The sequence below is a fragment of the Myotis daubentonii genome, chromosome X, assembly GCF_963259705.1.
Source record: "Myotis daubentonii chromosome X, mMyoDau2.1, whole genome shotgun sequence".
NCBI classification, from domain to species: Eukaryota; Metazoa; Chordata; class Mammalia; order Chiroptera; family Vespertilionidae; genus Myotis; species Myotis daubentonii.
In genome coordinates, this window is record NC_081861.1 from 124,996,962 (window position 1) to 125,020,803 (window position 23,842).

Below are 23,842 nucleotides of genomic sequence, written 5' to 3' on the forward strand. Positions count from 1 at the left end.
CTCCAGGAAGCAAGGGCAGCCAGGCACTTAGGTGACCTAAGCCTGTCTCAAGGTTTCTTTTCTCTCTTTTTTTCCATCAAGATTTGAAAAGTTCCCAGAGGACCAGACTTTGTCCCAGCACATTATTGTTCCATTTTATGACAATTATCCCATGACATTACAGGGGCCAGAATCCCTTTTATCCTCCTGTGAGCTCTTGTCATGTTTCTGAATCCCGCAGGAGTCTATTAGACTGTCAGCTTCCTGGGATCTAGCTCGATGTCGACTCCATCTTTGCTTCCCAAGGCACCTGGTACATGGTATTTGCTACTTTAAGCACTTGATTTTATAAGGAACACCTAATACTCCCCGCAGCCTGTCTCAGTGTCAAGCTGTTTTCATGTATTATGTCCTTACACCTGCGAGGACCCTTCGAGGCAGAGAGGAAACCTGCCCTGTTCACCCTTGTCCCTCATCCTGGCCCTGCCCGCTCTATGCCCCGCCCTCACGGCAACGTGCGCATGCGCCCTGGTGCAGACCGCAATGCGCATGCCTAGGCTGCGGCCAGCCGGAAGTCTAAGTGGTGGGAGATGCCTTCATGGCGTCGACTCTGCCCGGTCTCCCGCTCTCCTGCCCTCTCTTCTGGGGGCTCCAGCATCGTCTTAGGCCCTGCTCGCCCTTCTAGGCCCATCTCTTCCAACAAGCGTCCTTGCAGACTGGCCTGCGGCCATTACAGGAGCCGGGCCTGCCGCCCCTACAGATGAGGGGGTTTGCACTCAGCCTGTTTTACAGCCTCTCATCCTTGCCCACGCCCTCTCCTAAAGAGCCTCACTGCAGCACACCAGCCTGCCTCCTCCCCAAAGGTGCAATGAACCCTCTGCCTCTGAAATGTGTGCCTTTTATACCTTTAGCATTTCTTTTCCTGCCCCTGCCATCTTTCTGAATCCCACAGAAGCTATCCTAACTGTTTGACTTTTCTCTATTAGATTGTCAGCGACCTGGGGTCGAAGTCGATGTCCAACTCATCTGTTTCCCAAGGCTCCTGGCACATGGGATTTGCTATTGTAAGTACTTGGTTTTGTAAATAACACCTAATAAAGTTCCCAACAGCCTGTCCCGGTTTCAGTTACTTTCACGTATTATATCTTTGGTCCTGTGGCAGCCCTTTGAGGCAGATAGGAACCTGCCTTTCCCAACTCATCCCTCACCCCAGTCCTGTCCATTGTAAGTTGTGCTTTCTGTTCCCTGACCCCCGTTTTCTGTGGGTAAAGGAAGAAAAATATGAAGCCACCTCCCTTTGCCGAGAAGGGGAGAGCTTGTCCTTACCCATAACACTGTCTGGCAGGTCTTCAGTTTCCGCGGGCGAGTAGGTAGCAGTCCTCTGACCAGGGAGCTCTCGCTGCTCCCATTCTCCTTCCCTGGCCTCCCGTTCCACATGCAAGGGGAGTGAGGCACTGGGGGTTCGGGGATGAGTCCCAGGGATGCGGCTCAGGCCTCTGCTGTGAGATCGGCTTTGGTGATCCATGTTGATTGAGTGGCTGTTGAATGAACAGCCTCAGTGAATTCTAGGCCCTATGCTGGGGCTCTAAGTTTGGGAACTGGGAGAGGAAGCTTGGGTAGAGAGTTGCTTCCTAACACCTCTGCTCTGGGCTGAGCTGAGGTGCCCCAGTTGGCAGCAGGGGTTGCCCACCAAGTGGGCCTGTGAACCTCCTGCCCCCTGGAGAGAATGGCCAGATAGGCCAGCTCCCAAGCGCCAACTGTGTGCCCCTCAGTTCCTGACGAATCCTTTGGCAGCTGACATTCTGAGTGGCAGTTTGCTCTGAATCCTTCTATCCAATGATATTGCCTGAGTGCCTGCTGGCAAGCATTGTGCTGTCACAGTGACAGTCACAGGAAGCTTGGGCAGGGTCACTGTCCCCAAGGCACTCACCATCCAGCTGGAGCCAGTTTCCCATGTTAATAGTATAAAACCATCAGACTCATAGGGGTGGTTCTATATGTAGAAATCACCTGAGGAACACCTGGGGAGCTGGAAAACATTCAAGTGTATGGAACAAGCCCCAGAAATGATTTAAGAGGTCCTGGGGCAGTGGGGTGGTCCCAAGTGTCTATGGTTTCACAAACGATGTGTTGGCTGAAAAACCACTACTGGCGGAAGGAGGTTAATAGCACGGGTTTGGAGTCAGCTGTTTCTTGGTGCCAATGTGAATTCTACCGCCGCTGTCCTTGTGGCCTTGGGAAGGGTATTGAATCTCTCTGAGCCTGAGTTTCATCTTTAATGGGTGACGTTAATACCGTCCCCGTGTGAGACTGAAAGGATAATGAGTTTCATGATATAAGTGTAAAACCTAACTTAGAATGTGGGCCAGACTTAGGGACTCACTTCTGGTGCACAGGTCAGGAGGAATGCTTTGTGACTTCTGAGGCCAAATCATAAAAAGGATTGTTTTCATCTGTCTTGGATATAGATTACTTTTTGTCCAGACATTTTTTTTAGATGAAATTCACAAGACATAGAATTTATCGTTTCAATATGTGTAATTCAGTGATTGTTAGTATAGTCCTATTGTTCTTCTTTGTGCTCAGTACTGTCTAATTCCAGAACGTTTCTGTCATCTCCAAAAAGAAACCTCATGTCGGTTAGCAGTGAATTCCTCCCTTTCCCCAAGCCCCTGGCAAAAACAAATGCTGATATTTATGTGTATGTATGTGTGTGTGTGTGTGTGTGTGTGTGTATACAAACACAGACACACACATATACATACATATATATGCACACATATACTAGTGGCCCGGTATATGAAATTTGTGCACATACAAAGGGGATTAATTAGAGGAAGTATTTTAATAATGCTATTTACCCTTTCTCTATAATAGTGTCAGAGATGAAAAAAAAAGAGTAAAATGTATATGAAAATCTTCCTCCTGTCAGAGTCTGGGGCGCACCACGGGACCCAGAGTCAAGTCCCTGCCCACCCACATGCTCCTTGAAATCGCACAAACCCAGACCCGGCCGGGCTCACCCCCATTGGGCTAGATCCACATCCCTGACCGGTCCCACCCTTGTTAAGCCTGGCCAGGCAGGGTGGCAGCCTCCGGTCCCCTGGCCGGGCGCTGGGTGGGGGGTGTAGCCTGAGGTTCCCTGGTCCGGGGTGGAGGGTGTGCCTTGAGATCCCCCATCAAGCCCTGCTGGGTCGGGGGCGTGGTGTGAGATTCCCCATCCAGCCCCACTGGGTGGGGGATGCAGCCTCAGGTTCCCCTGCCCGGCTCCAGGAGAGGGGCACAGCCTAAGGTCCCCCTTCAAGCCCCGCTGGGTGGGCGGGTGCGGCCTGAGGTCCCCTGGCCTGGCGCTGGGACTGGGGATGTGGCCTGAGGTCCCCATGTCAAGCCTCGCTGGGGTGGGGAGGCGTGGCCTGACGTCACCAGTGAAGCTGTGCTGGGTCGGGGGCACAGCCTGAGGTCCCGTGGCCTGGCACCAGGGCGGGGGCAGTGTCCTGAGATCCCCTATCAAGCCCCATGGTGGAAGCGGGAGGGAGAGGGGGGGCAAAGCCTCAGGTCCCTGCTGATTGCTCATTAAGGCTCATTAGGGGAACTCGGCCTCCACTGTGGGCGCCTTCATCTTTGTGGCAGAGTGATGGTCAATTTGCATATTCCCTATATATTATATAGGATTTGCCTGTTGTAGATATTTCATATAAATAAAATCAAACAGTATGTGTCCTATTGTGTCTGGCTTCTTTCACTTAACTATAATGTTTGCAAAGTTCATTTATGTTGTAGTATATATTGGGACTTCAGTCTTTTTATTGTGATAAATATACATACTATTTTAGCCATTTTTAAGTTTATAGTCAAGTGGCATTAAGTACATTCACATTGTTGTGCACTTATCAGCATCATCTTCCCCCAGAATTTTCATCTACCCAAACTGAAACTAGAGCCTCTAAACCAGCGGTTCTTAACCTGTGGGTCGCGACCCCTTTGAGGGTCGAACGACCCTTTCACAGGGGTCGCCTAAGACCATTGGAAAACACCTCTATAATTACATATTGTTTTTGTGATTAATCACTATCCTTTAATTATATTCAATTTGTAACAATGAAATTGGGGGTCACCACAACATGAGGAACTCTTAAAGGGTGGCAGCATTAGGAAGGTCGCCGCAAATAGAACCACTGCTCTAAACAATAACTCCCCATTCGCCCCTCCTCCCAGCCTGTGGAAACCACCATTGTACTTTTTGTCTCTGAATTTTACTACTCTAAGTGCCTCTCATAAGTAGAATCATACAATATTTGTCCTTTTGTGTCTGTCTTCTTTCACATAAGCTTAATACTTGTTTTTATTTTTTTAACGGGTTCATTTTTTATTTTTAAATGTATGTATTCTTTATTGATTTCAGAGAGGAAGGGAGAGGGAGATAGAAACATCAGTGATGAGAGAAAATCATTGATAGGCTGCCTGCTGCAAGCCCCATACTGGGGATCGAGGTGTGCCCTTGGCCGGAATTGAACCCGGGACCCTTCAGGCCGTAGCTGACACTCTTATCTACTGAGCCAAATGGGCTAGGGCTAAGCGTAATCTTTTTTTTTCCCCCTTGACAATCCCCTGGCCTCCCCTACCGCCCACTGTCTTATGTCCATTGGTTATGCTTATATGCATGTGTACAAGTCCTTTGGTTGATCTCTTACCCACCCCCCTCCTGCCCTCCCACCCTTCCCGGCCTTCCTGGTGTAGTTTGACAGTCTGTTCGAGGCATCTCTGCCTCTGTATCCATTTTTGTTCATAAGTTTATACTGGTCTTTATTATCCAGAAATGAGTGAGATCATGTGGTATTTTTCCTTCATTGACTGGCTTATTTCACTTAGCATAATGCTCTCCAGTTCCATCCATGCTGTTGCAAATGGTAAGAGTTCCTTCTTTTTTATAGCAGCATAGTATTCCATCCTGTAGATGTACCACAGTTTTCTAATCCATTCATCTACAGATGGGCACTTAGGCTGTTTCCAGATCTTAGCTATGGTGAATTGTGCTGCTATGAACATAGGGGTGCATATATCCTTTCTGATTGGTGTTTCTGGTTTCCTGGGATATATTCCTAGAAGTGGGATCACAGGGTCAAATGGGAGTTCCATTTGTAGTTTTTTGAGGAAACTCCATACTGTCTTCCATAGTGGCTGCACCAGTCTGCATTCCCTCCAGCAGTGCACAAGTGTTCCTTTTTCTCCTCATCCTCTCCAGCACTTGTCTTTTGTTGATTTGTTGATGATAGCCAGTCTGACAGGTGTGAGATGGTACCTCATTGTTGTTTTGATTTGCATCTCTCGGATGATTAGTGACTTTGAGCATGTTTTCATATGTCTCTTGGCTTTCTGAATGTCCTCTTTTGAAAGGTGTCTATTTAGGTCCTTTGCCCATTTTTTGATTGGATTGTTTATATTCCTTTTGTTAAGTTGTATGAGTTCCCTATAAATTTTGGAGATTTGGCCCTTATCAGATATGTCATTGGCAAATATGTTTTCCCACACAGTGGGTTTTCTTGTTGTTTTGTTGATGGTTTCTTTTGCTGTGCAGAAGCTTTTTATTTTGATGTAGTCCCATTTGTTTATTTTCTCTTTAGTTTCCAATGCCGTAGGAGCTGTATCGGTGAAGAAATTGCTTTGGCATATGTCTGAGATTTTGTTGCCTTTGGATTCTTCTAGTATTTGTATGGTTTCCCGTCGTATATTTAAGTCCTTTATCCATTTTGAGTTTATTTTTGTGTATGGTGTAAGTTGGTGGTCTAGTTTCATTTTCTTGCATGTATCTGTCCAATTTTCCCAACACCATTTATTGAAGAGACTATCTTGACTCCATTTTATGTTCTTGCCTCCTTTGTCAAATATTAATTGAGCGTATTGGTTGGGTCTGATTTCTGGGCTCTCTATTCTATTCCATTGATCTATATGTCTGTTCCTGTGCCAGTACCAGGCAGTTTTGAGAACAGTGGCTTTGTAATACAGCTTGATATCTGGTATTGATATCCCACCTACTTTGTTCTTTCTCAGGATCGCTGCAGCTATTCAGGGTCGTTTTTTATTCCAGATGAATTTTTGGAGAGTCCGTTCTAGGTCTGTGAAATATGCCATTGGTATTTTAATGGGAAGTGCGTTGAATTTATAGATTGCTTTGGGCAGTATGGACATTTTAATGATGTTGATTCTACCAATCCAAGAACATGGTATGTTCTTCCATCTGTTTATGTCTTCCTCTATCTCTTTTTTCAACGTCCTGTAGTTTTCTGAGAAGAGGTCTTTTACCTCTTTAGTTAAGTTTATTCCTAGGTAGCTTAATTTTTTTGGTGCGATGGTAAATTGGATTGCTTTTTTAGTCTCTCTGCACATTCACTATTGGTGTATAGAAATGCCATAGATTTCTTGGCGTTAATTTTGTATCCTGCTACATTGCCGAATTCTTTTATTAAGTCTAACAGTTTATTGATGGAGTCTTTAGGGTTTTTTAAGTATAATATCATGTCATCTGCAAATAAGGACAGGTTTACTTCTTCTTTTCCAATTTGGATGCCTTTTATTTCTTCTCCTTGTCTAATTGCAATGGCTAATCCTTCCAGTACTATGTCGAACAGGAGTGGTGAGAGTGGGCATCCCAGTCTTGTTCCTGTTCTTAGGGGAAATGGTGTTAGTTTTTGTCCATTGAGTATGATGTTGGCTGTGGGTTTTTCATGTATGGCTTTTATTATGTTGAGGTATGATCCTTCAATTCCCACCTTGCTGAGAGTTTTTACCAAAAATGGGTGTTGAATTTTGTCAAATGCTTTTTCTGCATCTATTGATATGACTGTGGTTTTTTTCTTTCGATTTCTTTATGGGATGTATCACGTTTATTGATTTGCGGATATTGTACCATCCTTGCATCCCTGGGATAAATCCTACTTGGTCGTGGTGTATGATCTTTCTGATGTACTGCTGGATCCGATTTGCTAAGATTTTGTTGAGGATTTTGGCATCTATGTTCATGAGGGATATTGGCCTGTAATTCTCTTTCATTGTGTTGTCTTTACCTGATTTTGGTATTAGGGTGATGCTGGCTTCATAGAATGAGCTTGGGAGTGTTCCTTCCTCTTGGATTTTTTGTAGTAGTCTGAGGAGGATAGGTTTTAGTTCTTCCTTGAATGTTTGGTAAAACTCCCCTGTGAAGCCCTCTGGTCCTGGGCTTTTGTTTGCTGGAAGCTTTTTGACGACTGCTTCAATTTCTTCCATAGTTATTGGCCTATTGAGATTTTTAGATTCTTCCTGATCAAGTTTTGGAATGTTGTATTTTTCTAGGAATTTGTCCATTTCCTCCAGGTTGTCTAGTTTGTTGGAGTAGAGTTGTCCATAGTATTTATTAACAATCATTTGTATTTCTGTGGGATCTGTTGTTATTTCGCCTCTATCATTTCTGATTTTGTTGATTTGGATCATTTCTCTTTGCTTCTTGGTGAGCCTGGCTAGAGGTTTGTCAATCTTGTTTATCCTTTCAAAGAACCAGCTCTTGGTTTCATTGATTTTCTGTATTGTTTTTTTGGTCTCTATGTCATTTATTTCTGCTCTAATCTTTATTATCTCCTTCCTTCTGCTCACTCTGGGCTTTTCTTCTTGCTCTCTTTCTAATTCTTTGAGCTGTAGATTTAGATGATTTAGTACCATTTTTTCTTGTTTGTTGAGATAGGCCTGTAGAGCTATAAACTTCCCTCTCAGGACTGCTTTCATTGGGTCCCAAAGGTTTTGGATTGTTGTGTTTTCATTGTCATTAGTTTCCCGGATTTTTTAAATTTCGTCTTTGATCTCATTGGTAACCCAATCAATATTTAATACCGTGCTATTCAGCTTCCAAGTGTTTGAGTATTTTGAGTTGTTTTTGTTGTAGTTTACTTGTAATATTATGGCCTTGTGGTCTGAGATGATGCTTGGTAATATTTCAATCTTCTTGAATTTGGGGAGACTTTATTTGTGACCCAATATGTGGTCTATTTTTGAAGATGTCCCATGAGCACTTGAGGTGAATGTATATTTTGTGGCTTTGGGGTGAAGTGTTCTGAAGATGTCAGTTAAGTCCATCTGATCTAGTGAGTCATTTAGGATTGCTGTTTCTTTGCTGAGTTTTTGTCTAGCGGATTTATCCAGTGATGTCAGTGGTGTATTAAAGTCCCCTACCATGATTGTATTGTTGTCGATCTCTCCCCTGATATCTTCCAGGAGTTTTCTTATGTATGTGGGTGCTCCTGCATTGGGTGCATATATGTTTATCAGGGTTATATCCTCTTGTTGTATTGATCCCTTTAGTATTATGAAGTGGCCTTCCTTATCTCTTGTTATGGCCTTCACTTTGAGGTCTATTTTGTCTGATATAAGTATTGCTACCCCAGGTTTTTTTTCATTTCCATTTGTCTGAAAGATATTTTTCCATCCCTTCACTTTCAGTCTGTGTGAGACCCTTCTAATGAGGTGGGTCTCTTGTAGACAGCAAATATATGGGTCATGTTTTTTTATCCATTCAGCCACTCGATGTCTTTTGATTGTACCATTTAGTCCATTTACGTTTAAAGGTATTATTGAAAGGTACTTGTTTGTAGATATTTCTATTTTTGTGTGTGGCTGTTTTCTTTGTGGGCTTTTTAGTTCTTCTTTTTACACCAGTCCCTTTAGCATTTCTTGCTTTGCTGGCTTGGTGGTGATAAACTCCCTTAGCCGTTTTTGGTCTGTGAAGCTTCTTATTTCCCCTTCAATTTTGAATGATAGCCTTGCTGGATAGAGTATTCTTGGATTCAGTCCTTTGCTTTTCATCACTTTGTAAATTTCTGTCCATTCTTTTCTGGCCTGATGCGTTTCTGTTGAGAAATCATTTGATAATCTGATGGGGGATCCTTTGTAGGTAACCCTCTGTTTCTCTCTTGCAGCCTTTAAGATTCTGTCTTTGTCTTGTACATTTGCCATCGTTATTATGACGTGTCTCGGTGTGGGTCTTTTGGGGTTCATCTTGCCTGGGACTCTCTGTACTTGTGTAACTTTTTTCTTCCCCATATCTGGGAAGTTTTCTGACATTATTTCTTCAAATAGATTTTCTAATCCTTGCTGCTCTTCTTGTCCTTCTTGCGGCCCTATTATGCGTATGTTACTTCGTTTCATGTTGTCCCGAAGCTCCCTTAGGCTCTCCTCCTGCTTTTTAATTTTTTTCTCCAGTTGCTGTTCAGATTGACTTTGTTTCTCTGCCTTACCTTCTAATTCACTAATTCGGTCCTCTGCTTCTTCTAGTCTGCTGTTGAAACTTTCCATGGTGCTTTTGATTGTAGCTATATCACTTTTGATTTCTTCCTGATTCTTGCATAGGTTGTTGATTTTCTCATCCATCCGGTGAATGAATTGTACAACTATTATTCTGAATTCTTTTTCTGTCATGTTGCATGCTTCAACTTCATTAATGTCCTTTCTTGGCGACTCCTCATTGTCTTTCCTCTGGGTGTTGTTTCGTCTCTTAATTCTGATTATCTCCCGATGGTTCAAACGTTGAGTTGCGTGGGCTGGGCCGTGTGCGGTGGGCGCCTCCCACCACCCTAGTGTCACTGAAGAGCTCTGACACTAAGATGTCTAGTTGTTGTGGGTTGGTGGGAACCAGGCTCGCTCAGAGTCAGTGTTGTCAGCGCTCAATGTGGCCTCATATGTGCCCTTAGAATCAGGGACCCTGCCTGCACCATGCTGAAACAGAGACCCCCCTGAAGCGTTTTGAAAACCAGAGCCCCCTAGCGTGCGCCAGGAGTCAGAGTTCCCCAGAATCCAGTATCAGAGTCTCTGTTGCTTGGCGCGACCCTGCCTTGAGAATCAGGGTCCCTGTGTGCCCTTGCACTAGGAATTGGAGTCATTGGCTCTTAGTATGAATGCACAGGAAATCAGGATCTCAGGCACAGGTGATAAGAAACACAGTCAAGTCACTGTAGCTTGGTGCTGCCTGCTGACCAGAGAATCGGTGTCCCTGGGCCTGTGCTAAGCGGGACAAATTCATGGTTTTCCCGTGATTGCCCCCAGCCCAGGGCTCTGAAGCCGGCATTGTGCATGGGCTCAGTTCCTGGGGTTCACGCATTTGCTCCCAGCCCAGGGTTCAGAAGCCAGCAGTGCCTGTAGGATCAGTTCCTGGGGTTCGCGTGCTTGCTCCCAGCCCAGGACTCCTGAACCCAGCCCTATGAGGGATCAGTTCCAAGGTGCTTTCGCACTTCCAGGCTAAAGTTCCTGCAGCACTGAGGCCAGTCAAGGGGTGGGTCTATCAGTTAGTTACTCTGGCGCTCCCACAAGCCTGCAGGAAGGGGGGATGGGCTCTGTTACTCACAGATCTGCTGTGGGGATTTCTAAACTCTTGGTGTCTGCAGGTCTGTAGCTGTGGTCACAGGTCTCTGTCCCCAGTGGCTGCAGGGTCCTGGTATGCGTCTGAGATCAGACTGGGTGGTGCTGAGGCCAGGATCCTAGTCTCAAGCTGCTCTGTTTCCCAAGATGGCGTGGTCGCCATGCCGTGCCTGTGCTGGCCGCCCAGGAGTGTCCACGCAGGGAGCGGGACTCTGCCGCCTAAGACTGCCCGGTTTAGCAGCCCCTTAGAAGACCTGCAGAATCTAACTGTCCCTAGCTCATACACACACACCACACGACACGTGTCCACACACTCCTCTATCACTTCCTTGCGCTCTCACACTCTCTCCCTCCCTACCTTCCTGCTGGTCGCCATTTTGGAACCTGTTACATACAAGTTTTTAAAAAATATATCTTTATTGTGACAGTATGAAAGAAGTCCTCCTTTTTTCCCCATTGACCTCCTCTATCGCCGCCTTCCCGGAGGCCTTCACCGCACTAATGTCTGTGTCCATGGGTTATGCATATATACATATAAGTTCTTTGGTTAATCTGTCCACCTCCCTCCCCACCTTCCCTCTGAGATTCATCATTCTGTCTCATGCTTCCCTGTCTCTGGATCTATTTTGTTTGTACGTTTATTTTTATTTCTTCATAAATCTCTATTGTTGAAAGTATTACATAGGTCTCCCTCATTCCCCCATTGCCCCCCCTCCAGCCAGCCCCCGCCCCCTGCCCCAGGCCTTCACTACCTATTGTCTGTGTCCAAGGGATATGCATATATGTATACAAAGTCTTTGGTTGGTTACCTCCCCTCACCCACCCTCCCACGCCTTCCCTCTGAGATTCCACACTCCGTTCTATGCTTCCATGTCTCTGGATCCACTCAGATTAGCAGTTTATTTTGTTCATTAGATTCCACTTAAGAGTGAGATCATATGGTACTTGTTTTACTCTGATGGACTTATTTCACTTAGTATACATAATTCTCTTCAGGTCTATCTGCTGTCTCAAAGGGTAAGAGATCCTTCTATTCTATAGCTTCATTGTATTCTATTGTATAAACGTACCACAGTTGTTTTTATGCATTCATATTAGGATATATTCCTCCAAGTGGAATCATTGAATCAAATGGCAGTTTCAGTTTTAATTTTTTTGAGGCAACTCCAGACTGTTTTCTACAGTGGCTGCACCAGTTTTCATTCCCACCAGCAGTGTAGGAGGGTTCTCTTTTCTCCACATCCTCGCCATGGCTTGTCATGTGTTGATGGCAGCCATTCAGACAGGTGTAAGATGATACCTCATGGTGGTTTTAAATTGCATCTCTTTGAGGATTAGTGACTTTGAGCATTTTGTCATATGTCTCTTGGCCATCTGTATATTCACTTTGGAGAAGTGTTTACTTAGGTTCTTTGTCCATTTTTTAATTGGATTGTGTTTCTTTTGTTAAGTTGTATGAGTTCTTTATATATTTTGTAAATTAACCTCTTACTAGATGTATCATTGAAAAATACGATTTCCCATATATAGTGGGCTCCGTTTTCATTTTGTTGATAACTTGATTTATTTTGAATATGTTTTTATTGATTTCAGAGAGGAAAGGAGAGGGAGAGAGATATAGAAACATCATTGATGAGAGAATTGTTGATCGGCTTCCTCCTTTTAGGATCAGGGATCGAGCCCACAACCTGGGCATATGCCCTGACTTGGAATTGAATTGTGATCTCCTGATTCATACGTCAACGCTCAACCACTGACCCACCATGGCCGGGATGTTGATGTGGGTTTTTTGTTTGTTTGTTTGTTTGTTTTGCTGTGCAGAAGCCTTTTATTTGGCTGTAGTCCCATTTGTTTATTTTCTCGTTACTTTCCCTTGCCCTAGGAAATGTACCGGCAGACATATTGCTCTGAGAAATGTCTGAGATTTTGCTGTCTATGGTTTCTTCTAGGATTTTTAAGGTCCCAACTGACATTTAAGTCTTTTATGCATTTGAAGCTTATTCTTTTAAAAACTTTTATTTATTTTATACTTTTTTTTACTCCTCACCTGAGGATATTTTTGTATTGATTTTTAGAGAGTATGAAAGGGAGTAGGAGAGAAACATTGATTGGTTGCTTTCCACTTGCACCCAACTGGGGCTAGGTAGGAATCGAGCCTGCTCTACTGAGTTTCGTGCCCTGGATTGGAATCAAACCTGCGACCCTTCAGTCTGTGGGCCAGTGCTCTATTCAATGAGCCAAACCAGCTTGGGCGAATTTATTCTTGTGTGTGCTGGTCCAGTGTTTTTTTTTTTGGCATGTACCTGTCCATCTCCCCTCCCCCCCATTTATTGAAGAGACTGTCTTTTCTCCATTGTATGCTCTTGCCTCCTTTGTCAAAGGTTAACGTAATGGCTTGGTCTATTTTAGGATTCTTGTTGTGTTCCATTGATCTATGTGCCTTTTCTTGTGCCAGTACCTGGCTGTTTTGATGCCAGTGGCTTTTGTAGTATAACTTGATATCTGGAGTTGTGATCCCTCCAACTTTGTCCTTTTTCCTCTTGATTGTTGCAGCTATTTGGGGTCCTTTTTGGGCTCCATATAAATTTTTGAAATATTTGTTCTAGATTTGTGAAATATACCGTTAGTATTTTAATAGGGATTGCATTGAATCTGTAGATTGCTTTTGGGACATGTTAATGGTGCTAATTCTACCAATCCATGACCACGGTGTATTCTCCCACTTGTTTAAATCGTCCTCTATCTCTTTTTTCAGTGACCTGTAGTTTTCTGAGTACAGGTCTTTTACCTCCTCGGTTAAGTTTATTACCAAGTATGTTAATTTTTTTGTTGCAATGGCAAATGTGATTGATTTTTTAATTTCTCTTTCTGTGAGTTCATTATTGGTGTATAATAATGCCAACGATTTCTGGGAATTAATTTTGTATCCTGCCACATTGTTGGATTCATTTATTAAATCTAGTAGTTTTTTCTTTTTTTTGCTAGAGTCTTTATGTTTTCTATGTACAATATCACATCATCTGAAAATAAGGATAGATTTACTTCCTCCTTCCCAACTTGGATGCCTTTTATGTTTTCTTCTCTGATTGTTGTGGCTAAGACTCCCAGTACTGTGTTGAATAAGAGTGGTGAAAGCGGACATCCCTGTCTTGTTCCTGTTCTTAGGGGAAATGGTTTTAGTTTTTTCCCATTGACTATGATGTTGGCTGTAGGTTTGTCATGCATGGCCTTTAATATGCTGAGGTATCATTCCTCTGTTCCCACTTTGCTGAGAACTTTTTTTTTTTTTTATTGATTTCAGAGAGGATGGGAGAAGGAGAGAGAGAGAGAGAAACATCAATGATGAGAGAGAATCACTGATTGGTTGCTCCTACACGCCCCCTACTGGGGATCCACCCCCATCCCAGGCATGTGCCCTGACAGGGAATGGAACCATGACCTCCTGATTCATAGGTTGACGCTCAACCACTGAGCCACGCCGGCCGGGCACTGAGGGCTGTTTTTAAATGAAAAATGGGTGTTGGATTTTGTCAAGTGTTTTTCTGGGTCTATTGATATTATCATGTGTTTTGGTCTTTCAGTTTGTTTATGTGATGTATCACATTTATTGATTTGCAAATTTTGTGCCAGCTGTACATCCCTGGAATAAATTCTACTTGGTCAATATGTATGATCTTTTTAATATATTGCTGGATCTGATTTGCTAATATTTTGTTGAGGATTTTTGCATCTATGCTCATCAGGGGTATGGCCTATACCGTAATTCCATTTCTTTGCAATGTCTTATCTGGTTTTGGAATTAGGATAATGCTAGGCTTGCAAAAAAAAAGAGCTTGGAAGTGTTCGTTTCTCTGGAATGTCTTGGTATATTTTGAGGAGGATAGGTGTTAGTTCTCTTTTGACTGTTTGGGAAAACTCCCCTGTGAAGCCATCCAGGTCCGGGCTTTTGTCTGCTTGGAGTCTTTTGGTTACTGCTTCAGTTTCATCAGGTGTTTTCAGCCTGTTCAGGTTTTGTGATTCTTCCTGATTCGGTTTTGTACAGGTTTCATGTGAACCTATGTTTTTAGTCCCCCTGAGTGGTCATTATACTCCCCCACCTCCCAGTCCCCAGGCCATTAGTGACCCACCCCTGTATTTGGGTTCATCTGCTTCCCTGGGTGGCCTGCTTGGCTCTTTCTCCTTCTGTGACAATCTCAGCCTACTGTTTCTTGTCGGGTCCTTATCTATTCACCAGAAACACATATTTTTCTGCGTCTCCTGGCAGTTCAGTTTACATCTACGGCTATCATTTTATTGTCCCTTCTGCCACAGGCAGTTCCAACTCTGGTCTCTAGACTTTACTTGTGTGGGTCAGATGCTAGTTCCTCATCCTACCAGGAGACACAGCTTTCTGAAACTTTTTTGTCATTTGCTTGAGGTAGCAACATTTGTCTCTCATTCTAGAAGTCATCTACCAAGTGATAAGGACAGTCAAGCAGCTCCTGGAAAGGCCCCGGTGGGAAGAAACTGAGACCTCCCAGCAGCCGCCAGCACCAACTCGCCAGCCTTGTGACTGCACCTCTTTGGAACCAGAGCTTGCAGCTCCAGTCAGTTGTGATGACTGCCGCCCCGGTGACATCTCAACTGAAGCCTCATGTGACCTCCTGGACCAGAACCACCTAGCTCAGTTCCTGACTTCATGACCAACACCAACAGTGAGTTTGGAAAATGTTCATTATTGCCTAATATTGAAGGTTTTTTTTGAAACACAGTTCATACACATAACTATTACCATTTCAGAGTGTGCAGTTATGTGCTCTTTAATACATTCATTGTTATGCAGCCATTGCCACTGTCTCATTCCAGAATATTTCCATCTCTTCAAAATGATAGCCCATACCTCGTAGCAGTCACCCTTAGTTCTGTCTACTGCCCATCACCTAAAAACTGTTAATTTACTCTCTGACTCTAAGGATTTGCTTATTGTGGACATTTGCTATAAATGGATACATAGAACTTGTGATTTTTAAAAAAGATATTTTTATTGATTTCAGAGAGAAGAAGGGAGAGGGAGAGAGAGATAGAAACATCAGTGATGAGAGAGAATTATTGACTGGCTGCCTCCTGCACACCACCAACTGGGGATCAAACCCTCAACCTAGGCAGTGCCCTAACTGGGAATTGAGCCATGACCTCTTGGTTCATGGGTTGACTCTCAACCACAGAGCCACACCAGCTGGGCACAATAGGTGTTCCTTTTCTTTTCTTTTTTTTTTTTGAATGATTTCTTTTAGGTATCATAATGTTTTCAAGGTTCATCTGTGTTGCAGGACAGGTCAATCATTTCTTCTTTCTTTAAAACAGACTTTCTTTTAGAGTAGTTCTAGGTTCATTTCAACATCCAGGGGAAGTTTAGAGATCTCCCATATACCTGCTGCCCTCCCACATGCATAGCCTCTGCCACTGTCAGCATCACTAACCAGAGGGATACATTTTTAACCAAGGATGAACCTACATTGACTCATTATCACCCAAATTCCATAGTTTACCTAGGGTTCACTTTTGGTGTGATGGGAATGGGTTTGGATGAATGTATACTGACATACAGGGTGGGGCAGAAGTAGGTTTACAGTTGTTCCTTTGAGAAACAATAGTTAACAAATAATACAAGAATGAACTGTTTTGTGTACTCATAAATGTGAACCTATTTTCCCCCCACCCTGTATTTCCATCATTATAATATACAGAATATTTTTACTGCACTAAAAATCCTCTGTGCTCTGCCTGCATTCTTTTTCATAGGTGTAGTAGTGGCCTGGTACATGCAATTCATGCACCGGGAGTGTTGTTCGTCACCCGGCCTGCACCCTCTCCAATCTGGGACCCCTCGGGGGATGTCTGAGTGCCAGTTTAGGCCCAGTCCCTGTGGGATCCCTCATGGCCCTGTGGGATTGGGCCTAAACCGGCAGGCGGACATCCCTCTCACAATCCGGAACTGCTGTCTCCTAATCGCTCACCTACGTGCCTGCCTGATAGCCCCTAACTACTTTGCCTGCCGGCCTTCTTGCCTCTAACTGCCCCCCTCTGCTTGCCTGTTCACTCCCAACTTTCCGCAACTGCTCGCCTGCTTATCCCCCAATGCCCCCCCCAACCCCGCTAGCCTGTTTGCCCCCAACTGGACCTCACTGCCGGCTTGCTCTCCCTCAGCTGTCCTCCCCTGCTGGCCTGATCACCCCCTACTGCCCTCCCCTCCTGGCCTGATCGCCCCTAACCGCCTCTGCCTCAGCTCCGCCGCCATGGCTTTATCCGGATGGATATCCGGAAGGTCTCCCGGCCTAATTAGCATATTAGCCTTTCATTAGTATAGATAATATTTCACTGTAATGATATATTGTATTTTTTTAATATTTGTACACATTTGCTTATATTTTCAAGGAGAAACAATATAATAAAAAGACAATAAGAACAAATAAAACTATATAGGGGGTGGGAGGGGTCAGGGTAGAGGAGACCAGGATGGCGGCAAAACTTATCTGAATACACCTTGGTATACAATATGACTTTGGAATAAAGTTTTGAGGCAATTATAGCACAGATTACATCCAGAAAAAACCACACCAAATGAAAAAATAAAAAGAAACAAGTGAATCTAGTTGTACTTTGTTACTGACATAACCATGTAGAGAAAAGAATTATTGTGACTGACCTTAGAATACTATATATATGTATATTCATTTATTTATTTATTAATTTATTTTTGAGTCAACTAAATAGTTACTGAGAACCTGTTATGTGGTAGCTGCTGGGATATAAATATGCATACTCTGCTCCAAAGGCTCTACCAACTAGGTGAGGGAGACAGACACATGGGATGGTGACACACACAGGGTGTGACAGAAACATCGAGAGTGAATCCTCTCCAGGGAGTTCATAGAAGTCTTCTTAAAGGAGATGATCTCAAAAGTCAGTAGTGAGTGGTAATACCATATGTAGAGAACCTGAAGCACTTCAATATTATTGTAACTTACAGTTGGAGACGAGATAGGTGATTAATTATGTCAACATGTACAGTAGTTAGAAAAAAAGAAACCCCAAACAGCCCACGAAACAATCCCTCCCCCCACCAAGAACTAGGCAAAAGGCATAAGGCATTCACAAGGCATTCCGAGTACATAAACGCCAAGTATATCTAAGTAATCCAATATATGCATGGACAGTCTGAAGATGCTGAGCTAAACTGATTTTTCCCCAAGTTAAGAACGCCATCAATCCCAGTTTCCATTTTAACCCCCACATTGTTTGTAACATAACCAATTCTCATCGGGCAGGGAGGCAAAAACCCTTAAGGGCAAGATGCGGTTGGCACTTTCCAACTGACCCCCTCAAGCGGTACAATACAGATCCCTTCCCAGTGCCTAGTCCATGTGCCCCACCCTGTGAAGGAGGCAAAGACGGAAAGGGGGAGGAGGAAGCAAGACCAGGTGAAAAGCGGGGCTGTTCAATTTTGAACAAGACAAAGAAAAGAAAAGCCAGAGCAGCAAGGCAAAGGGAGTAACAGAGCCTATTGAGGGGACCAGGCGGCGGCTCCAGCACAGGCGGGAACAGCAACAGCAGCGGGGCACCCACAGCTTACGAGAACCACAGGGCAAAGGCCCCCACGGCTTCGGCTTCGGCTTCGGCTTCGGCTTCGGCTTCGGCTTCGGCTTCGGCTTCGGCTTCGGCTTCGGCTTCGGCTTCGGCTTCGGCTTCAGCGGCTTCGGCTTCGGCTTCGGCTTTGGCTTCGGCTTCGGCTTCGGCTTCGGCTTCAGCGGCTTCGGCTTCGGCTTCGGCTGCGGCTTCGGCCGCGGCTTCGGCGGCTTCGGCTGCTTCGGCTTCAGCTTCGGCGGCTTCGGCTTTGGCTTCGGCTTCGGCTTCGGCTTCGGCTTCAGCTTCAGCTTCGGCTTCGGCTTCGGCTTCGGCTTCGGCTTCTTCGGCTTCTTCGGCTTCTTCGGCTTCTTCGGCTTCTTCGGCTTCTTCGGCTGCGGCTTCGGCTTCGGCTTCGGCTTCTTCGGCTTCTTCGGCTTCTTCGGCTTCGGCTTCTTCGGCTTCTTCAGCTTCTTCTTCGGCTTCTTCGGCTTCTTCGGCTTCTTCGGCTTCTTCGGCTTCTTCGGCTGCGGCTTCGGCTTCGGCTTCAGCTTCGGGCGGCTTCACCGAGTCGTAGTGTTCCCCGCCAAAGCTGGAGGTGCAGCGCCTGTAGAGGAGGGTGAGCTGCTTCTTGGTGTCCTCCAGATCACCTCGATGGGCCCTACAGATCACCTCAATGGGGCCATGCAGAACGTGCGACAGGGCCCTCAGCACGAGTTGGCCTCACCAGGATGCGTGGTGCACCATGTTGTCGCAGTAGCTGAAGTCCTCGCGGGTGTAGACCTCGCGGGTTTCGGGGTCGCTGAAGAAGGGCAGGAAATCGTGGACGTGCTTGCACTTGTAGTTGGCGGTCCAGCCCCGCAGGCTCTCCACGGTCACGGAGAAGGGCAGCTGGTCTTGGACGGCGCGGCACTTGCAGTGGCTGTCGGCCGGGATCTCCATCTCCAGGTTCTTGGCCTCAAGGGTGACCGCCAGCTTCTCCTACTCGTCCGGCCATAGTTGGCCAGGTACCCCACTCGGCGTCGGCCGCTGCCATCTTCTGGCGCGCTCTCTGCGGCGCCGCCCTGCTTTCGCGCCTTCTGTGGACCCTCGAAGGCAAGGAGGCCGGTTCTCAGGAGCCATCTTGGCCAGACCCTCAGCGAGGGAATCGAGGTTGCTGCTGGCAGGGGGAAGCTCTGTGAACCTCCCCAGCTCCCGCTGCTGTTTCTGCTGCATTTCGGCCTCAAGGCGGCCACGGCAAGGAGCAACTGCTTTCTTTTCTTCTTGTCGTTCTTAGGGACCTCGTTCTTCATGGCCTGGATGCGTTCCTGCAGCTCTTCTTTCTGGCGGACATGGCGACGCTTCAGCCGCTGGTACTCAAGCTGCAGATCTGCCTGGTGTTTGGCGAGAACCCACGTTTGGTGGCAGCGAGAGGACCCGCCACAGTTCAGCCCAACTGCTCCAACCTCCAACAGGTAGCTGATCTCAGCCTCCAGTGGCGGGCTGCTCTAGAATACAGTATTTTTACCCAACAGTCTCAGTAAGATACATTCCAAGGCTAACAAATAGTTTAAATTAGATTCAGCAATTTTACTTGTAAAAGTAATGTTGAGGTGGTTAGGAATTAAGACTTCCCCATGACAGATAAGAAATAAGCATAAATTTAAAAATATATGTAGTACGTGAAAACCCTGTATATTTAAATTTGAATTGGAAGTTTAGCAAGATCTTACTCTTCCCTTTAATAAAAGATAGATGTGGCCTTTAAATATCCCCCCCTGGTAGAATCCAGAGAAATGCTTGCTTCCAAGTGTGAGGTGGCTAATGGACTTGGTCGTCTAACCTTGTTCGCCAACCGGTGGTCCGTGGAGAAACAATATAATAAAAAGATAATTGCTGGCATTGCATCCTCAACAGAGCTGAAATCTGCCTCTGAGATTCCCCAAACCTGGGTTCTCGTCCCAGCTCTTCCTCCTGCTCCCTCCAAAGGCATCAAGCTCTGTACCGTGCTGAGCCCAGATTCCTCACCTGTGAAACGAGGAGAATGAACCCGTGTGTCCTTTTCGCCCTTCAAATCCATGTGGAACAACCACAGATTTCTGGCATACCTTCCGACTTGCTGATGCCATGAATTCTGAGTGTTTCCCCCATTATTACATTCTTAAATGGGCATGTCCACGAAATTCCATCGGAATTGGAATCACATAGCAATACCTAGAAAAAGAAATATTGCTGGCTCGTTAGCTCAAAGTGGAGGAAGAAGGAATCTACTTTGTCTTTTTGTCTCTTTCAGCCATGGAATTGCATGAACACCTGCACAGCGTAGGCACCAGGGAAGGTCTGAAGGAGTGAGAACTACAAAAAGCTGTGGAGAGCTTTACGTGGAATACCACCGTCTTAAAGGTACCTAGCAGGTTGTTGCTGGTGCTAGTGGTTTTGCAGACTTTTTCAGCGTGTTTCTTTCTGTCCCCACACTTTGTGCACGGTCCATTACCCACCACTAGAGGCTATACATGCTCACTGGGATCCAGTGCCCTCTGTCCTCTGAGAGTCTGCAGGCACCACGGCTGGGCGGCACGGCTCAGAGGGAGAATGTTGGGACTTTAACGGTTGGTGGGCACATTGTGGATTCTGGTAGGAAGTGAAAAGACCTTGCTTTTCATCTTTGAAGCATTGTGAACTTCATAAATGCCAGGTGCTGAAAAAACCAGCGATGAGCCTGGAGAGTGAGGGCACTTCCTTGTCGTCATCATGGAGGTTATAGGTCTGGACCAGCCGTAGTCAGGTGCAGCAGTCGCTTTGTACTCACTCCTCCATTTCAGGGCTGTGTGGCCCAGGATCCGGGCCGGGTAGAGTTCCTCTCAGGCCACGTGTCCTACCGCCTAGAGAGGGTGCTATGTATCTGCGTGGAGTTGGAAAGTCGCCTAGCTCGCAGTCTTCATGATGTGTGTGGCCCGATCTCGTCTATTGAATACTTTGAATTCGCTGAATCTCAGTGGTGGTTCTTGGGTCTGTTGTGCAGTTGCTGACAGCAGGACTGCGGTTGTCCACTTTGGCTGGACATGTGAGATGGCTCCCTCCCGTGGCTGTTGACCAGAGTGTCTGCACCTGGTCTTTCCATGTGGCTTGGCCTTCTTCTAGCAGGCACTGTGTTCCAAGAGGGAGTCAGCATCCCCGATGATCCATAAGGGACCTGCAGGTCTTGCCCAGCCTCTCCTCAGAAGTCCCAGGTCACCTCTCCTGCGTTCCTTTGTTTAAGCAAGTCACCAAGTCCACCCAGACTCAAGGGGGTAGAGAACTTGACTCCTCTTGCTGGGTGAGTGGCAAGGTCATGCTTCTGGGTGTTACTGGCCCCACTTGTGTAGTTCACCGCCTTTCCTCATCGTCTTTGCCGGTTTTCCAGCAGGCCCACCCTCCATCTCTCCTGGGATGCGATTGATGAGCTCTGTGCACTGACTGCCCCTTGGTGCCCATACAGGGGCCTACTTTTCCTGGAGATGCAGGGACCGAGGAACTGCGGCCGGGTGTGTGGTGCTGCTGGGGAAGGGTGGTATTTCTCTCTACTGTATTTTGTTTTACCCATTTATGAGCTGATGGACATTTGGGTTGTTTCTAGGTTTTTTATTATTATGATGAATAATGCTTCTATGAACCTTTGAAGATAAGTTTTTATGTGAACATATGTTTTCAGTTCTCTCGGGTATATATACCTATACTGGAATTTCTGGACCATAAGGTAACTATGCTTCACGTTTGGAGACTTGTCAAAGTGTTTTCCACAGCAACTGCACCATTGCATTCTGGTAATGTACAAGGGTTCTGATTTCTCCAAATCCTCTGCAACACTTGTTAATGTCTTTTTGATATAGCCATCCTTGTAGTTATGAAGTGAAATCTCATTGTGGTTTTGATTTGCATGTGTCTTATGACAATGATGTTTAGCTTTTTTGAGCATCTTTTCCATGTGCATTTTGGCCATTTGTGTATCTTCTTGGGAGAACTATCTGTTCATGCTTTCCATTGTATAATTTGGTTGTCTTTTTAAAAAAAAATAGAAATATTTTATTGATTTTTTACAGAGAGGAACGGAAAGGGATAGAGAGTTAGAAACAATGATGAGAGAGAAACATCGACCAGCTGCCTCCTCCACACCCCCTACTGGGGATGTGCCTGCAACCAAGGTACATGCCCTTGACCAGAATTGAACCTGGGACCCGTCAGTCCACAGGCCTAGGTTCTATCCACTGAGCCAAACCGGTTAGGGCTGGTTGTCTTTTTTAAAAAAGATCTTTAATTCATTTTTAGATAGAGGAAGGGAGAGGGAGTGAGACAAACATCAATCGGCTGCCTCCTGCATTCCCACTACCGGGGATCAGTTTGCAACCAGGCATGTGCCCTGACTGGGAATTGAACCGGCAAGCCTTTAGACCAGGGGTCCTCAAACTACGGCCCGTGGGCCACATGCAAATACAAATACTGTATTTGTTCCTGTTTTTTTTTTTTTTTACTTCAAAATAATATATGTGCAGTGTGCATAGGAATTTGTTCATAGTGTTTTTTAAACTATAGTCCGACCCTCCAACGGTCTGAGGGACAGTGAAGTGGCCCCCTGTTTAAAAAGTTTGAGGACCCCTGCTTTAGTGTATGGGACAATATCCAACTGAACCATACCAGCTCGGGCTAATATGGTTGTGTTTTGATTGTGGAGTTTTAAGAGTTCTTTGTATATTATGGATACTACAACCTTATTAGATATATAATTTGCAAATATATTTTCCCACTTTGTGGATTGTCTTTTTACTTTGTAGATACTCACTCCCCTTTGACACAAAAGTTCTTAAATTGTGATGACTTTTCAGTTAAAGTACTTTTCCATTGGTTGCTTGTGCTTTTGGTGTCACACTGAAGAAACTGATGTGTAACACGTGGTTGCAAAGAGAACTGTTTTTCATGTGAAGGGTTTTATAGTTTGTAATAGAAGTTGGTTATAAAAAGGGAGGGAGGCACACCTAATTAAGGCTCAGGTTTCTTTGTAGGTGTATATATTTTAGGAAAACGTACATATGTAAGATGAAATTGGGAAAATAGATTCCATTAGGACGCCATGTGCAGGTACCCTTAAGAAAGGCCTCTTGTAGACCTGGGGGCTCTTACCTGACCCAGAGTAGCACTCCATTCTTCTAGATATCCCTTTGCATAATGAGTGAGAATAGGAGAGAAGTGGGGAAACGGGGAAGGTGCCAGAGAAAGAGAGAAAAGAGGGTATAGGAGAGAATATTGGAAAGTTGTGCTGGGGAAAAGTGAGGGAAGCTAGTTTTCCTTTCATCCTCACCGGAGTTGTTGGAGTGCATAGAGACCCCCCACATATTTGACTGCTGTCAGATATGTCTGGACCAGAACTCTCTTGGTTGTTCTCAGAAAATTTCCACATTGAATTATTTCTGGTGTGATTTTGTTTCTTCACTTTCAAGTCTTGGCGGTTAGCCTACTGGGTTCTCCCAGGAAGCCTGTTTTGTAAAGGCCCCTTAACAAGTCTTAGTGTTTTCTGGTTATTGATTTCACTGCAGCTTCATGCATCTAGTGACTAGTCCATCTGGCTGGCAGTGTAGGCAGCGCTTCATTTTGGTGAACACTAGTTTCTCACAGTTGTATCCCTTTTGCCGTTTGTAAAGCAGCATGCCAGGCCTCCAGGCTCTATGGGCTTCTGGCCATGCCAGGAAGCCCGAGCCTCAGTTTGCACACATGGCAGTGGAGGCGCTTTGGAGTGGATTGTCTTCATGTTGGTCCTTGGCCCAAGCTTTTGAGCTCTCAGACACTTTTGACAGAATGATCCATGGAATTTTGAACTCCTTTCTCATGGTGGCTGCTAAGGTCACAGTGCTCCATTGGGAATACACAGGTGATTTCC

The 23,842-nt window shown here is 45.3% G+C and overlaps 1 pseudogene; it reads right to left on the reverse strand.

Moving 5' to 3' along the window:
* Positions 1-532: 532 nt before the first annotated feature.
* On the reverse strand, positions 533-20,063 carry LOC132223720 (OTU domain-containing protein 6A-like; annotated as a pseudogene).
* Between the last annotated feature and the right edge of the window lie 3,779 nt (positions 20,064-23,842).